We start from the raw sequence: 12,702 nt of genomic DNA, 5'->3' as shown, positions 1-12,702 counted from the left end.
GTGCAAAATTTATGTTGTATTTAGTGTTTAATAAAATATTCTATTGAACCATTATATCCTAATTTTGTTACTTTCTCTCATGTTTTGGCTATTAGGACTATTTTAAATTTTTATTCTTATTCTAAAAATATTTTACTGTATAAAACATTTCTAGAATTTGGATTATTTCCTTATTCAAAAGTCCCAAAAGGAAAATTATTAGTCTAAAATTTTTAAATAGTTTTATAGTTATTCCAAACAAAAACTATTAGTTTCCATAAAGATTCTACTAATATTCAAGCAGCAATAGTAAAAGACAGCATAAGATTTGCCATGAATGTACTCATACTCATTAACACTATTTGTAAGGCTTTGCTATTCCTTTTGATTATAACTTGTCACATTTTCTCTCTTATGAATTGTCTTTCACATCTTTTTCTTAATAATTCTTTGATTTGAGAATTGGTTCATATGTTTTGACCCTTTGTAGAATAGAAATAATCTGAGATATTTCTGCAGCAAATATTTTCCTAGAAGCCCTTTTATTTACTTTTGCATAGATTATAAAATATTATTTGCATATCTTCTCCTTTGTAACTATATATTTCCTGTGCTTAGTAAGTCAGAATCCTCTGCAATAATTTTGATAAATGATAAATGTAATTCATTGTAAACTTTTATATGTAGAAATGTGTTCCATTATATCAAAAGTTTATTTGTTAATTTATTTACTGTCTTCATCTTTTTTAGTCAGGGTCTTACTGTGTAGCTCTGGCTGGTCTCAACCTCAACTTGTGTCAACATATTTATACTGTTTTTTGTAGAATCTTCTATTTTTATCTACAGTAATCACTACATATTAACTGTGGCAATAGAACACTTACATTCAATTTAATTATTAATATGGTTGATTTGAAGCCTATAATCTTCCTATTTCTTTGTTATATCTAATATTGTTTCTTCCTTTCTTTGAATTAGATGAATATTTTCATTGCATGCTACCTCAATTTTTGGATTATTATCCTACAATCATTTCTTATTTTGGTAATTGCTTTAGGTTATATTACTTCCACATATTTCTGTTTATCTTCAGATGAATACTATGTTACATATAGTATAAAATCCTTACTAAAATTATATATATATATATATATATATATATATATATATATTACTTCCTGGGGTGTGTGTGTGTGTGTGTGTGTGTGTGTGTGTGTGTGTGTGTGTGTGCTGTTAGAATACATTGTTAACAAATTTGGTAGTTCATATATTTTATTATGGAAAATTTACATAATGAACACCTTATCATCTTAATCCTGTTCATTGTTACAATAAAATTAGGTAAACTTTGAGGTACTGTCACTACCATCCATCTCCAAAATATTTTTGTCTTCTCATCCCAAATCTCAGTGCCCATTAAGCAATAATTGCCATTTCTTTCACCCCCCAGCTTCCACTTTCTGACTTTATGAATTCCTGTAACTCATGTACTTCATTAAATCAAAGTATCCATTATGTTTTTCTTTTGTGACTGACTTGTTCCTCCTAGTATACTGTTTTTGAGGTTCACTTATATTTTAATGTGTATCAGATTTCATTGCTTATGAAGGCTAAGCCATAATCTATTATACATAATATAACACATATTTATGCATTTGTCTCTCTGTGGATATTTTGGTTGTTTCTCCTTTGAGTTCTTGTGAATCATGCTGTGATGAACATTGGTGAGCAAATGTCTGTGAATGTTTATGCTCTCAACATTTTCCAGTATATAGTTTCTTTAGTTGCTGGACTATATAGACCTTCCATGACAGATATGTACCTTTGAAAAAGTTTTAAATAAAAATTGAATTGCTATGTGTGTTCTATTTCTACTTATAATCTGTTCTGGAGGTTGGCATTCTTTTGTGAAGATCCGTATTTCCAAAGTGTATTTTTAAAGGTTAACTATTTGTTCTTAGAGTTGACCTTTAGAATAAAATCGTCAATTTCCAGAAAAGTCATTTAGGATTAAGAATTGAATTTCAGACCATATAAAACATAACTCAGAGAGAAAAAGCAGAAAATATTCAGTCTTTCTGTCTTATAATAGATAATACTTTTCCATTTCAATGCAACAAGAAAATGTTTGTGATTTATGTATTCTGCTTCTATATATTTATTTCTTTGATTATACTTATTTAGTGTGTGTGTGTATGTATGTGTGTGTGTGTGTGTGTGTGTGTGTGTGTGTGTGTGTGTGTGTAAGTGTATATACATTCCATGGTACATATGTAGAGGTCAGAATCAACTTACAGTTGACTCTCTCCTCCTACCATGTGGGTCTTAGACCTTGAGCTCAAGTCATCAAGCTTAGCCGTGAAAAACTTTACAACTGAGGCGTCTCCTGGCCCTATATATTTTTAATGCGATTTTTAAAAATTGGTTCATTTTAGTGAATTAGATGAGAACCCTTCTAAGAATTTTTAAGTATGATCTGACATTTGTAAAAGTTATTCTCTAGTTTTTGTGAAGCTGCAGCAAAGAAAAAGAATGGAGTCAGGGAGACAAGTTAAAATCTATTGTAGTAATCTAGTGAGAGACTGTAGTTGTAGTTTTTCTGTGCCTGCCCAGTTCCCAAGTCCTCAGGGTCCCATAGCCACTCATAACCAAATGAACACACAGAGGCTTATATTAATTATGAACTGTATGGCCTGTTGGCTCAAGATTCTCGCTAGCTAAATCTTACATCTTAAATTAACCCATTTCTTTAAATCCATACGTTGCCACGTGGGTCGTGGCCTACCGGTATCTTTACATTTTGCTTGTCATGGCAGTGACTGGCAGTGGCTCCTCTCTTCTGCCTTTCTCCTTCCTCTCTCTAGTTATAATGTCCTGCCTAACCCTATTCTGCCTCACCATTGGCCAAACAGCTTTATTTATCAACCAATCAGAACAACACATATTCGCAGCATACAGAAAGACATTCCCCCATCAAGAGATAGTGGTGCCTAGAGTCTTGGTAGAGTAGCACTTTTTTTGTTGTCTTAATCCTTCCTTCTTGCTTTTAAGGGTATTTTATTTACTTCTATTATGAATGCATAGAATATTCTTGGCTTCTGGTATTCATCATTTGCTACTGCCATAAATAAACATTCACAAAGATGAGTCATTGTTTTTAGCTGCATTCTCTGATTTCTAGGTGTATAACCATTTCATCTCATAATAATAATATTGTGTATTATTTTTTACTCATTTCTTTTATATTAAGCATTTCATTAATAAAAGAGTCCACTTAAGATCTTACAATTAAAGTAAAAGTAAGAGCAGATGGTAGAATGTATGTGATATAAAAGAACAGGGGAAGAATACTGGGAACTAAAGTTTAAGCAGGGATGGGGTTAAGGAAAAGGAAGGCTGGGGTGAGTTAAACAAAACTAAGGATGTATGAAAATGACTTATGAAACTCCACTAGTTTGTAAGGAAATAAAAATAAGAAAGGTGTTTAGTGTGTCAGAGAGATTGCTCAATGGTTAAGAGCACTGGCCATTCCTCAAGAGGACTTGGGTTATAAACCAAGCACCCACACAACAGCTCACAACCATCTGTAACTTCAGTTCCAGGAGATCCAATGCCTTCTTCTGACTTCTGTGTGCATTGCACACATGTGATTTACAGACATACATATATACAAAATATCCACTGTGGTGGTTTGAAGGAAAATGATCCCCAAAGGGAGTGCCACTATTAGGAGGTGTGGCCTTGTAGGGTAGGTGGTCTTATTGGAGGAAGTGTGTCAATATGGTGCAAGCTTTGAGGTCTCACATATGCTCAAAATGCCACCCAGTGTTTCAGACCACTTCCTGTTGCCTGAAAGATGTAGAACTTTCCTGTATGTATCATTCCTACTGCCTTCTGATCAAGATATAGCCAGTATCAAGTCTGCCTACATGCCACTATGCTCCCTACCATGATGATAATGGACTAAACCTCTGAAACTGTCTTAGTTAGGGTTTCTATTGCTGTGAAGAGACACCATGATCATAGCAACTCTTTTTTTTCTTCTTTTTTAAATTTATTTTATTTTATTTTACAATACAATTCAGTTCTACATATCAGCCACGGATTCCCTTGTTCTCCCTCCTCCCATCCCCCTCCCCTTCCCCCCAGCACACCCCCCATTCCCACCTCCTCCAGGGCAAAGCCTCCCCCGAGGACTAAGATCAACCTGGTAGACTCAGTCCAGGCAGGTCCAGTCTCCTCCTCCCAGGCCGAGCCAAGAGACCCTGCATAAGCCCCAGGTTTCAAACAGCCAACTCATGCAATGAGCACAGGACCCGGTCCTACTGCCTGGATGCCTCCCAAACAGATCAAGCCAATCAACTGTCTCACCCATTCAGAGGGCCTGATCCAGTTGGGGGCCCCTCAGCCATTGGTTCATAGTTCATGTGTTTCCATTCATTTGGCTATTTGTCCCTGTGTTTAAGAAGCCAAAAGTGTACAATGGAAAAAAGAAAGCATCTTCAACAAATGGTGCTGGCATAAATGGATATCAACATGCAGAAGGCTGCAAATAGATCCATATCTATCACCATGCACAAAACTTAAGTCCAAGTGAATCAAGGACCTTAACATAAATCCAGCTACTCTGAACCTGCTAGAAGAGAAAGTAGGAAGTAGTCTTGAACGCATTGGCATAGGAGATCTCTTCCTAAATATAACACTAGTAGCACAGACACTGAGAGAAACAATCAATCAATGGGACCTCTTGAAACTGAGAAGCTTTTGTAGAGCAAAGGATACAGTGAACAAGGCAAAGCGACAGCTTACAGAATGAGAAAAGGTCTTCACTATCCCCACATCTGACAGAGGACTGATATCCAGAATATATAAGGAACTCAAGAAATTAGACATCAAAATGCCCAACAGTCCAATTAAGAAATGGGCTATAGAACTAAACAGAGAATTCTCAACAGAGGAAACTCAAATGGCTGAAAGACATTTAAGGAATTGCTCAACATCCCTAATTATCAGGGAAATGCAGATCATAGCAACTCTTATGAAAAAAAATTTAATTGGAGTAACTTACAGTTTAGAAGATTAGACCATTATTATCACAGTGTTACATGGCAGTGTGCAGGTAGACATGGTGCTGGAGAAGGAGCTGAGATTTACACATCTTGATCCACAGAAAACAGGAAGTGAACTGTAACACTGGGTGTAGCTTGAGCATAGGAGACCTCAGTGCCCACCCCCACAGTGACACACTTTCTTCAGCAAGCCACAACTCCTAATAGTGGCACTCTCTTTGTGAGCCATTTTCAAACCACCATAATAATAAATAACCAATAGGGGGCTCATCCCAGGGAAAGGCTAATTTCCCTCTCTCTGCAGTCATTAGTTGTCTGTAGTTCTTTGTTCAGGGATGAAAATCTCTTGATTGAATTTAATGCCTGCTCCATAGAAAAGGACTGATGCTTGTACTGAAAACGTTCTTAAATCCCATGAATAGGTCCCATAGACCTTAGGAGAGAACCTATTGATGTTGGCATTCTAAGTGGCCATGTTTTCAAACTGTTTCCATGCTTACTCAGAGAAGTTTCTTATAGCAATGAGTAGTGGTTAAGCAGAAATTAATTACTGTCCAAAGTGCTGAAATAAAGGGACTCTGAGTGCTCAGCCATAGACGAAATATCTATGTCAACAACCTCCCCTCCTTGGGAAACATAATAGAAGAAAGGCTGGAAAGGATATAAAAGCTGAAGGATGGGAAGGAATATCATGAAATGTTGTATTCTAGACCTGCATGGCTGTTGTCTACCAACTCACAAAAACCATGGTTAGCTACACAAGATCTGTATCAAAAACTAGTTAAAACTTCCAACACAACCCCATCTCTAGCTGAAAAGTTATTGCCATCTGATGGCTGCTGAAGGATGGAGAGTGAATTTTCTTTGGGGTTGTGGACACTGAAATGTTCCTGATTGCCCAGTAGATAACCCCACATTCATGTACAATATGGGCAGCACTCATTGGACTTGGAGAGTTAAAAGTAATGAAAGAACTAACTTAGCAAAATAAATGAATGGATGAATAAATAGTAAGGTGGACATTAAGTTGTGGGTATATATGATGGGGGATCCTGGAGGTAGATGGAGGAGGGAGCTTAGATGTGGATATGATCAAGATACTTTGTATACATATATAAAAAATTTCAAAGAATATTTTTTTAATTTCACAATGCTACTGTATAAAAACACTGAATGTGAATATTTTCTATTGTTCCTGATTTTACAAAAAAGATTTAAATAGATTAAATAATACTATAATGATATATTTGTGATGTATGTGTGTGTGGAAAACTTCTATTTAGAGTTCCATTAAATGCTCAGCTTTAGCAAATGTGTTTCTGTTTCTGCAACTACTGTATTATCTACATAATTACATTAATGTGTTTCTTTGGACTTTATCATTCCTGTATTTTTAAGTTAAGTCCAGCTTTACCATAGTAGGCTATACTGTTATACTCTGTTAGGGTCTTATTTAAGGTGTTAAAATGTGTGGTGGGAAGCAAAGAAGCAGGGAAATTTGTGATGATCCACAAATAGTAATAATGAACAAAATTATAATAAAAGGGCAGTAGCCTTATTAAACAGTGGAGAAAAAAATATTCTTTGTAGGATTTTTCTTACTATAAGTCATTAAGGGCTGCATTCCTTAAATGTGTGATTTCCCATTCTTTTGAACTGCTTTATGGAATTTTCTGGAAAGCAGGGACCTTTTTTGGTGTGTGTGTGTGTGTGTGTGTGTGTGTGTGTGCGCGCACGTGCGTGTTTTCTTCATAGCCTTGTGGCTAAGAACACATTAAGTATTCTATAAATACCTGAATAAATTAAGAGAGCAGTTGGGTCCTAATAAGTGGTTACTAGAAATAGCAAAATAAGACTTGTGACAAGACAGCAATGGAAACAACTGGAGGACAATTTCTTTTGTGCTACAAAACGAAAAATGTTACAGTTTTCTGTTCTATAATTTTAATTTATCCATGTATATTTCATTTATCCAGGGATTGTGTCTATTTTTATACTGCTAATTAAAGAATACCTTTTTGATAATCAAAATGCAGTCCCTTTGGCAATCAAAGTTTCAAGGATAATATATCTTTGTTGACATAAACCATGGGAAGTTTGCTTGCATGATTTCATTATCTGATTACAGTTGTGACTAAAGTAATCTCTTGGAATGAGAACATTTTTTTCTAACACACTTTATTTTTTAGAGCCCTTTTTGGTTCACAGTGAACCTGAGAAGAAAGTACAGATGTTTCCTATACATCTTCTGCCACTAGACATGCATAGACTCACCCATATCAATAACCTACCTGAGTGGCATGATTGTTATAATTGATGAACCAAATTGACACATTATTATCTGCAGACTCCATAGTTTACAAGAGTGTTCACTGTTGGTGGCATTCACTCTTCATTTACCTAAGTGTATAATGAAATGTATTCATCATTATAGCAGCATACAGAGTAGTTTCACTACCTTTAAATCTCCTTATGGTCATTTACTCATTCTTCTCTTTCCAACAACTGATTATTTTACTGTCTTGTTTATTTTGCCTTTTGAAGAATCTCATATAGTTGAAATAATCCAATCTGCAGCCTCTTGAGACATGCTTCTTTTATTCAATGTCAAATATTTAAGTTTTCTCCAGTGTCTTTTCATGACTTGAAAACAGAATGTGCACTTGTGGAAGAATGTAACTCACAGGCCAAGTTCAGAGTTATAGAAAAAGATTTGCAAAATTATTTGTTATCTCTGCCCTTTCCTTGTTGGTTTATTCTACTCTTTTCCACCAATACTTCACTTATTTTCTTGATAGGCAAGAGAATGTATTGGAATTGACATTAGTTGCACACATAAAGAATACTTGGCTAATACCACTTGCCCAGGTGGCTTGTGAGTGAGCTATAGTGGATCATTTTACCTATTCTTCTACTAGGATCTGTGACACCACAGGGAGTTGTGTCTGATAAAATGTTCTCAAAGTAACTCTGGAGTAGTCTTATGGAAATCATCTGTTTCAGCATATCTTTGAAAGACTGGCTGTTTTGTGCTTAATGGGTTGGAATGCTTAATTTTGAAGTTTGTGGCAATTGTCCATCAGTCCATATTTTTTACTCTGAGTCTCAAACACTAGTATAAAAAATATCTTCATCAGAGTGAATTTGAAAAGTATTCCATACTGAACAATTATATTTTTATTTTACTTTTTATTGAGATAATCGCATAACATAAAATTAACATTTTTGAGATACAGCCTTGCTATGTAGCTTAAGATACTTAAGATAGCCCAGAGATTATTATATCACACAGGCTACCCTTGATCCATACTCCTGTTTCAATTTCTCAAATGCCAATATCACAGGTATGTACCACCACACCTTTTTTAACTATGTTAAATTAAACAACTGATGTATTTCCATTTTAATAGCCAAAATGTTGACAACCATAAGCACCATGCAATACTAGAATATTTCCACCACTTTTAAAATAATTTTATAGCTTAAATTTCCTATTGCCTTCATTCTCTAGCAACCACCAATCCATTTCTTTCTCAAATGATTTGCCTATTTTAGACTGTAGTACAAATGGAACCACACAAGTGGCCTTGTGCATCTGATTTCCTTTAACTACTTGAATTGTTTAAGGTTTATGCATGTCATATATATATATATATATATATATATATATATATATATATATATATATATCAGATATATATATAGATATATAGATATCTATGCATGTCATAAATATATATATATAAACAGATTGTCATTCTTTTTATGGCCTGAATTTTATTTACTTATTCATCAGTCATTTCCATTTGGGTGAAGTGTTATCAGCTTTTCATAACCTTAAAGACATACTTAATATAGAGTACTCATGAAGAGAAATAACTCTATTTGGCTAACCATTGAAGTAGCTGGAAGTCAAAATGACATATTGCAGGCTCTGGTTAGCAAAAGGAGTAGTAGATAGTTTTTTGTTTTTGTTTTGTTTGGTTTTTTTTGTTTTTGTCTTTTGAGACATGGTTTTTCTGTGTACCTTTGGAGCCTGTCTTGGAACTCATGCTGTAGCGCAGGCTGGCCTTGAACTCACAGAGATCTGCCTACCTCTGCCTCCTGAGTGCTGGGATTAAAGGGGTGCACCATCACCACCCAGACGGAGTGGATAGTCTTATGCCTTGGTGGGCTAATGTTACTTTAGCTAAGCAAAAAGGGGGAAAGGTATAAGAAAGTGTTCTCATTTCCTCAACAGGATAGACATCTGGTAGACACCAAGGGCAGGCTCTATAACAACAGTTCTCAACCTGTGGGTCATGACCCCTTTGCAGGTCATGCATCAGATATTTACATCACAATTCATAAGGGTAACAAAATCACAGTCATGAAGTAGCAACAAAATGATGTTATGGTTGGGGTCACCACAACATGAGGAATTGTATTAAAGTGTTATAGCATTACGAAGGTTAAGAACCACTGTTCTAGAAGAAACCACAAGATACTAGTATAATGCACAAGTCACAGCCAAAGAATGCCAAGATTCTCCTAAGCTCCAACAAATTATTGGCCTCAAAAGCCACCGATTCCCTGTCAGAAGAATAGGCTAAGGCTCTTAATAGCCCCTATGATGTAGTTCTAAGACAATGGATCCCAAAAGAGGAACAGACACAGAATGCATATGGTCCAAATATTCTTCTTGCCTACACTGTAAAGGTCATATAGTAGCCAAGAGGGCCCTCCTTACCGAAGGAAATAAACTAGATGGTTATGTTAAAAGGCACCATCCTAAATAACAAATAAATAAGAGACTCTAAGAGTTCCTATGCACCTCTGACTCTAAAGGAAGTAGACTAAAAGTATCCTCTGATCACTCAGTAAGCAAGAAGGCTGAGACTGGGATGACCAGGGTCATATCACATGAGCAGGATGATGCTCAGAGAGTCCCTATAGGAAACAATCATGAAGACTTTCTGTAAACAAAGGTTTATGGCTCTGAGAATCCCAGCAGTCTAATAGAATGGACCGTTTAACCAGAGGAGCCACTAATGAATCAGCATTGTGCTGGCAAGGAGACCTAAGGTGATCTTGGTTCAAAAGGGAAGGAGAAGACTAAAAAGCATTAGTACAAGGACATGACTATGGATTAAATGAACTACAGTTCTACAGTACATAGTCCAACTTGTGGCACAAATTATACCATAAAAACCAGATGACAGATAGCGTTGATCAATTTACAGAAGCCTGCCTCCTTTGCAAACACTAGCTATATATCACATTGTACCTCATAAATATGTGTAATTACTATGTGTCTATTAAAAATAAATATTTAAAAAATTGAAAAGTAAAGAAGCCTGCCAAGGAATTCTGACATGCAGAACTGATTTCAGGCCTCTTGGACTTAATGTAATCAAAAAGTCGAGTAAAGCATTTAAAACAATTTCTGCAACTCATCCACATAAATTAAACAGTAATGTTTAGGTCACTATTAGAGTGTAGACTGCAAAGAAGGAAATCATCTGTCATCAACCAACTAACTCCTCAAGGGTGCCTTTTATCAGCATTACTCTGGCATTATTGTGGCTAGTGTTGATATTCTTCTTTAGACTGGAGTTCACATTGTTGATTCATCCTAGAATACTAAAGGATGGAATAGATTTTCACTATGTTGGTCCATTGTCTTTAAGTTTCTTCCATCAAAAAAATGGAGACATCATTATCCTTAAATTCTTTTGATTATTTCTTTTACTTTTGAGATCACAATATAATTACATAATTTCCCCCTTCTCTTTTCTCCCTCCAGATCTTCCCATATACCATTCCTTGCTTTCTTTCAAATTCATGACTTCTTTTTAGATTAATTGTTGTTACATACATATATGTATGTATGTATATATTCTTAAATATCTAAATATAATCTGATCAGTCTGTACAATGTTACATGTATGTATGATTTTAATGTTACATGTATGTATGATTTTAGGGCTGATCATTTGGTGTTGGATAACCAATTGGTATGCTCTTCCCTAGAAAAGACCACTTATCCTGCTTACACTGTGTCTCCTTAAAATTCTGAATTCTAAATCTATTCAAAGGGAATGGAGTAGATTTCTCAATCAGTGCCCTACCAACATGTTGGGCTTGATATTATTTGTTGGAGCAAGAATGCCCTGCATATTATAAGGCATTTAGCAGCATCCTGGTCTCTACCTATTAGATGCTCATAGCAGGTTTCCCCAATATGACAACCAATAATGTCTCCAGGTATTATTAAATATCTCCTGGGCACCAAAATCATGCCAAATGGTATCACTGGAATGAAAATATAGTTTTTAATACATGCTTATCTTTTTCCTACTGAAACAACTCTTAGTGAAGCTAAACATTAAACTAGTGTATACCAGTACCAGCCAACTGCATACATCAAAAAAAGTCTGAGATAACTAAAATAAATAACTTAGTGATTCACCTGATGACCTTATGAAAACAAGAACAAACCAAAACCAGAAGCAGTAGATTGGTAGAAATGATCAGGACAGAAATTAATGAAATGGAAATGGTAAAAATATAAACAATCAATGAAACAAATAAATGGTTTGTTGAAAAAGATAAACAAATACTGACAAACCCTCAGTGGACTTAACAGAGGTGGGGGGTGATTCAAATTAATAAAATTAGAGATGGAAATGGAGACATTAAAATAGACACCAAAGAAATTCAGAAAAACATAAGGACATATCTTAAATATCCTCTATTCCAGAGGTAGTTTAGTCAGTAGTTAAGAGAATTTCCTTCTCTTGCAGAATACCAGAGGTCAGTTCCCAGCATCCATATCAGGTAGCTCACAACTACCTGTACCTCCATCTTCAGAAGATATAATGCCTCTGACCTCCATGGCCATATGTACTCATATTCACACACACACACACACACACACACACACACACACACACACACACACACACCACACACCCCTAATAAAAATAAATATTTTAAAAAGCTGTATTTCTCTGAATTGGAATATCTGAAAAACAAAAAATGGATTTTTAAATGCATACCACATACCAAATATTAAACCAAAAAGAAATAAATTAAATTATTTAAGCAGACCTATAACCATCAATGAAATTGCAGCAGTGATAAAAAGGTTTCCCAATTTAAAAGCACCCAGTATCAAATTAATTTACCATAGAGTTCTACCAGAACTTCAAAGAAGAAATTAAACTAATACTACTCAAATCATGCCAAAAAAAATAGAAAAGGGAAGAAGGTTCTAAACTCCTTTTATGAAGCAAATAATAACTTGATACTAAAACAATAGAAGTCTACCAGGTTGATCTCAGTCCGCGGGGAAGGCTTTGCCCTGGAGGAGGTGGGAATGGGGGGTGGGCTGGGGGAAAGGTGAGGGGGGCGGGAGGGGGGAGAACAAGGGAATCCGTGGCTGATATGTAGAACTGAATTGTATTGCAAAATAAAAATTAAAAAAATTTTTTAAAAAAGAAAAACACAAGCTTGTCTCCTTGAACATAGATATATGTTGCTAAATTATATAATTAAATTTAAATAGAGTTGAAATTTAGTTCTTTAGTCAGACTAGTTACATTTAGTCAGACTAGTTACTCAATACCTACATATGGCATGCGATTCTAGTTCTACACAATTTGGATAATTT

Source organism: Peromyscus eremicus, chromosome X (genome assembly GCF_949786415.1).
Source record: "Peromyscus eremicus chromosome X, PerEre_H2_v1, whole genome shotgun sequence".
Taxonomy (NCBI): domain Eukaryota; kingdom Metazoa; phylum Chordata; class Mammalia; order Rodentia; family Cricetidae; genus Peromyscus; species Peromyscus eremicus.
The sequence above is the reverse complement of the archived record's forward strand: the minus strand, read 5'-3'. Positions refer to the sequence as shown.